This window comes from Lutra lutra, chromosome 6 (genome assembly GCF_902655055.1).
Source record: "Lutra lutra chromosome 6, mLutLut1.2, whole genome shotgun sequence".
Taxonomy (NCBI): domain Eukaryota; kingdom Metazoa; phylum Chordata; class Mammalia; order Carnivora; family Mustelidae; genus Lutra; species Lutra lutra.
The window spans coordinates 31610789-31617120 of NC_062283.1; the positions used below are offsets into that span (position 1 = coordinate 31610789).

Consider the following 6332-nt stretch of genomic DNA (forward strand, 5'->3'; position numbering starts at 1 on the left):
TTTTGTGGAACCTCAGCCCAAGGAAGGGTGTACTAGAGCATCACAAAGGGGTATAATGAAGAAAAATTTAGTAGGAAAAATGGAAAACAAATAAATGCTTAAAAAATGAAAATGACAATAAAAACTAAGTGTAATTTAACTGGACTCTCCAGATTAAAGACAAATATATCTATATTGGATTAAAAAATTAAGTTCCTGGAGTATTACACTGTATGATATTAATAATTGCAATCATAAGGCTGAAGAAGCAGAAAGTTATAAAATAAAGGAATACACATGGTTAGATCATTTAAAGAAAAGGGTTATATGCGTGTCATCCTTGTGCAGGGGCCACGCTAATCTTCTCTGTATCGTTCCAATTTTAGTATATGTGCTGCCGAAGCGAGCACAAGAAAAGGGTTATATGAAGAGTTATAAATGATCATAGTATATACCAAAGTAAAGCAGTTGTAACTTTATTAAGTAAATGGAACAAATTATTCTTTAAGGCAAAGGTATTTTGAAAAATAAATAGAAACAATATTAAGAATTCAATTCATGAAGAATGAACACTACTTGTATGTGTCAGATAATAAAATTTCAATGTATATGACTATAGTTGAAAGAATGTAAACTTTATAAAACCAGCATCATTGTGATGGGTTTTATTAAAATTTACTGTGTACTTATAAGTTGGACAGATGTTACTTAGTTGAAGATGTAGGAAGATTTCAGTAAAACATATATCAAGTTAGATATTGTGATTTTATTGATTTAGTTTATATCTAAAATAACATTCTTATGTTTTTGAGTTTTGACAAATATATACACCTTGTTTCTACCAACCCAAAAAAGGAATAGAATTTTGAGCATCCCAGAAAGCTTCTTTTTTTTTTTTAAGATTTCATTTACTTATTTGACAGAGAGAGGCACAGTGAGAGAGGGAACACAAGCAGGGGGAGTGGGAGAGGGAGAAGCAAGTTTCCCGCTGAACAGAAGCCTGATGGTGGGGCTCAATCCCAGGACCCTGGGACCATGACATGAGCTAAAGGCGGAAGCTTAACAACTGAGCCACCCAGGCACCCCCAGAAAGCTTCTTTATGCTCCTTTCCAGTGGATTCCTCTACCTTGAAGCAAATATTGTTTTTATTTCATTCACTAGAACTTTTTAATGTTGAGTCTATCAGAAATTTCTTTCTTGTATTGCTATTATTTAATTATGTGACTATATGACAAATGTTTATCCATTTACCTACTGATAGCTGTTTTTTGTTATTTCTAGTGTTTGGCCTTTATGAATAATCCCACTTAAACATTATTATATAACTCTTTTGTGTATACTTGTTTACATTTTGCTTAAGTAAATATCCTGAGTGAAATCATCACCTCACACCAGAAAAATAAGTTTAAATTTATAAGACACTGACAAATTGAATTCCATCTGGTTGCACCATTTTTTATTCCCACCATCGGTATTTGAATATATTATAATACAATGTAAAAACCAGGGAATTACCATGGATACAACTCACACCTCCTATTCAGATATCACCAGTTTCACATGCACTTGCATTTGTGTGTGTGTAGTTCCATGCAATTTTGTCACATGTATGAATTCATTTAGCCACCAGCTCAATCACAACACAGGGCTGTTGCATCACTACAAAGATTTCCCTCATATTATCCCTTTGTCACCATAGTATATGGCCATACCCATTCTTTCCCCAGTTCCTAACTCCTGGCAATAGCTAAACTATTCTCCATCTCTTTAGTTTTATCATTTTGAGAGGAAGTTTTTCTAGGATGAATGTGGGAAAAGATGAAGAATTGGGACCATTAATGAAATTAACATACCGCTCAGGAATACAGCTCATTAGAAAGTGGTAACTGCTAAAGGAAAAGAAAACATTGCAGTAGATGGAGACTACTGACAGCTGCAGAACAGGGTGGTGTTCAATTTGAGCAGGTCAGCCTGGACAGGACTCTGTGAGAAGATAATACTTGAGTAAGATCTGGAGGAGATAAGGGAGTTGTCTAAGTGGATTTCTGGATGAAGAAGTTTCTAGTCAGAGGAAACAACTACAACAAATTCTGTAAGACAGGAACATGCCCAGTATTGTTAAGGAATGGAAAGAAGCTGATATGAATGGTGTGAAGGAGTCAAAAGTACAGTAATTGTAGAAAAGTTCAGAAAATTAACAAATTCATATGACATCTAATAAGCCATTAATATAACTTTTATTTTAAGTTGAGTGAAATAGGGAGATGCTATGGATCATTGAGTAGAAAAGTGACACGTTTTGACTTACGTCCCTAGTAAAATATTCAACAGTTATTATTGCTGTTGTAGTAAGATTAGTCAGTAGGACGAGAAAGAAAACAAGGGGACTATTGTTAAAGTGATCCAGGCAATAACTGATGGTATCTCTGTCTAGTTTGTGAATTGCTAAAGTGGTGAAATGTGGTTTAATCTGGAGCAGTTTTTGTTTGTTTGTTTGTTTTTTTCCCCTGGGGGTAAGGGATAATTGCAGAGGAATATCAATACCTAGGCATTAAGGAGAACATAAATGTGGGAATGAGATATCATGCAGACTAGAGCTAAAAGAATTAAGAATGCATCTGAGACAATGTCTGGAAACCAGAGAGGGGAAACAAGGTGAAAAGAAAGAGAATGGGAGGGGTTGTCAGAACAGAAACCTCTATCTAGTTGCGTAGTTGTTTATGGTTTAATCAGAGGGCTCCTAAGTGGCAGTTATTTACATAAGAATTTCTTAGATGACAGTATATTAGATGAGAGTATTGATGAGAGCATATTAGATGAGAGTTTTGACCTAGCATGGTAGATCATAAACTTAAACCCTTTGCTTTGGGTACTTGCTTTTCTTGTTGATTGTTTTTAATCCATACTCTGTACCTGCACACACTTTTCCTTCCCTTCAACTTCCAGGATCTTGGTCTCAAGCCCACATGGTTTAACCATGATCTAACATGAAAAGTCAGTCACATGACTAAGATATCTGGGTCTAAATAATTAGCAAGACTTATGTCTGATTCCATGTCTGATTCATTCCATGTCTGATTCCATCTCCCAACTCTTGGAAAATGGGAATGTAGCATATCTTAGTATTCCAATCATAAATTCTGATAAAAAGATATATTTTAGAGTTGGGGAGTTTCAGTAAATATTAGGATAAAGGGAATGAAACTCATGTGCAAGTGAAATAATTGTATATTTAGCCACAGCAAAAAAATTCCACAGTTAAATTGTTGGAATTCATGAACTTACCAAGGTTATTAGATATAAGAATAATATTTCTTTAAAAACAAAACATACAGGAAACACAATTTGAAAAAGATATACAATTCATGTTATCATCAAAATCATAAAATACTTAGAAATAGTATTCTTATAGCTAATAATCTTGGTAAAATCATTAATGCCAATAACTTAACTATGACATTTTTTCAGTGGCTAAATGAACAATTATTTCACTTGCATCTGAATAAATACTAAGAAAAAGGCTCAAAACCTCAATATTCTATGTTTATGGTTAAAATATCTACTGTTAAAAGAAATTTAAATTATCACACAATTGATCTATGGATTCAGTGAAATCTCAAATGAAATCTAAACACAAGACATCTGCTTTGGACAAAGAGAATTATAAGGGCTTGAAAAAACAACAAAAATTGAATAAAATAAATGAAACAATAGTTTTTGAGACATTGGGCATCAGACATTAAAGGACAATGATAACAGAGATAGAAAAAAATGATGTAAGCCCTATAATTGTCTCAGCTAACTGCCTAGATAAAGTTTCCAGGAACCCCAGAAGTACCTATTTTACTTTCTGATTTGTGAATCTATCTTGGAATCCAGAGGAACCAAAAGTGGCTAAGGTTTGCAAAGTTCCAGAGGAGAAATAACTGCACATGCAGAAGGAAAGAACATCCTGGAAATCTGCAGAGGGTTCCCCTTAGTCTTCACCTGAGCATTGAACAGTGTATATATATACATATATATGTATATACATATATACATATACATATATGTGTACATATACATATATATGTACATATATATATACACATATGTGTATATGTATATACATATACATATGTATGTACATATACATATATATGTACATATATATATACACATATGTGTATATACACATATGTGTATATATATATGTACATATATATGTATATGTATATATAACTATCCCATGTTGGAGAATGAACCACATGAGAAGATTAAAGGGAACAATCATTACTATCCACACGGGGTCCTAATAGTTCTAGTCTCCAACAGTCAAAGTGGAAAACCTCACAACTCATTAGACATCAGGTAGAGTAATGAGAACAGTTTTACTTTAGTAGGGGGGAGAATTTAGCTGTACATTAAACAGAGTTTTAGATTCTAACAATCCTAAAAACATGCCCAAAAGGATCAAATCATATGAAGAAACTGTGTTTTAGAACAAATCTTGAAACTATTTATGTAGTGCAAAAATATCTACCACCTAAAAAGGTAAATTCACAATGCATGGCATGCAATTGTAAGTTACCAGCCATTCAAAGAAACAAGAAAATATGATTCCACAAATAGGAGAAAATTCAACCAAAAGACAAGTAACCAGAGTGACATAGATGATAGAATTAGTAGATAAAGACATTAAAAATTAGTTTAACTATATTTCATATGCTCAAGAAGCAAGAGAAAAGATTGACCATGTTAAGTAGGAATATGGAATATACATGTAAAAGGCTCAAATTAAAATTCTAGATAGGAAAACTAAAATGTTCAACATGAAGACTACACTAGGTAGGATTAGCTGAAGGTTAGCGGTTGCAAAAGAAAAGGTTAGTGACTTTGAAGACAGAGTTTTATCTACAATGAGACCCTGAAAAATAAGAAATTGGAGGAAAAATAGAATGTATCAATGAACTGTGAGACAACTCAAATGGGCCAAAATATCTGATTTGAAGAAATAATGACCCAAATTTTTCTCAGATTTGTTGCAAAATAAATCCAAAGATTTGTATCTACTAACACTAAAAACAAAGAAAACTAAATCAAAGCACATCATAATCAAATTTCTCAAAACAAGTGACAAAAAAAAAAAAATCTTAAAAGCAGCCAGAGATGAAAGCAACATTATATAAAGTGGAACAAACATAAAAATGACAGCAGACTTCTCAGTTAAAACAGTGTAACACAGATGTGAGAGGAATAGTATTTTTAAAGTATGAAAAAAAATCATTTGCCATTCTAATGTTTATGTGATCTCAAGAAATACCAAGTAACAAAAACAGTCTTGAAAAAGAACAACAAAGAGACTATGTCTGGCTCCTGCTCTCACAGAAGGAGAGACAGTTCCAGGGCAAGTGAGAGTCAGATGGCACCAAACAGTTCTGTGCCTCACTGAGAAAATAATTGCACATGAGTAGAGGATATCCTAAGAAGAAGCCAAGAGGAAAATATCATCATATGCATTCTTTATGAAAACTTGCCAATAAGACCACAAGAAGAAGCAACTAGATGCTTCAGTCAGTCAAATTCTCAGAGTTTTATAAGTGCTTAGTGTGGTGGAGGATCATGTCTGCTAAAGAGAAAGGAAAATTTGAAGACATGGCAAAGGCAAGCAAGGCCCATTATGAAAGAAAAATTAAAACTTATATCTCCCCTAAAGGAGAAGCAAAAAAGAAGGTCGGGGATCCCAAATGCACCCAAGAAGACTCCTTCAGCCTTTTTCTTGTTTAGTTCTGAGTATCACCCAAAAATCAAAAGAGAACATCCCAACCTATTCATTGGTGATGTTGCAAAGAAACTGGGAGAGACGTGGAATAACACTGCTGCAGATGACCAGCAGCTTTTGAAAGGAGGATGCTAAGCTGAAGGGAGAAGTACAGAAAAGATATTGCTGCAGAGCAAGCTAAAGGATGTCTGATGCAGCAAAAAAAGGGGAGTCATCAAGACTGTATAAAGCAAAAAAAAAAAAAAAGAAGAAGAGGAAGACAAGGAAGAGGAGGAGGAGGAAGATGAAGATGCATATGAAGAAGATGATAATGATGAATAAGTTCTAGTTTAGTTTTTGTTTTGTTTTTATTTTATTTTTTTGTTTTGTTTTGTTTTGTTTTTGGTCTATAAAGCACTTAAAGGCCTGTACAATACTTTTTCCTTTTAAAGGGAAAAAATTGAAATATAAGGCTCTGTAAGATATGCTTTTAACCTATATGGTCTTTTTTGGTATAGTTAATAAACTACCGAAAGCATCTTTAGATAGCCTTGTCACGGTGATTATTTAAGTACCCACTAACTTTGTTTGGTACAGTATGGGGGTTGGAAA

At 33.5% G+C, this 6332-nt stretch overlaps 2 pseudogenes; one reads left to right on the top strand and one right to left on the bottom strand.

Moving 5' to 3' along the window:
- Window positions 1-291: 291 nt before the first annotated feature.
- Window positions 292-389, bottom strand: LOC125103375 (uncharacterized; annotated as a pseudogene).
- Window positions 390-5425: 5036 nt separating this feature from the next.
- LOC125102849 (putative high mobility group protein B1-like 1) lies at window positions 5426-6062 on the top strand (annotated as a pseudogene).
- The last annotated feature ends 270 nt before the right edge of the window (window positions 6063-6332 follow it).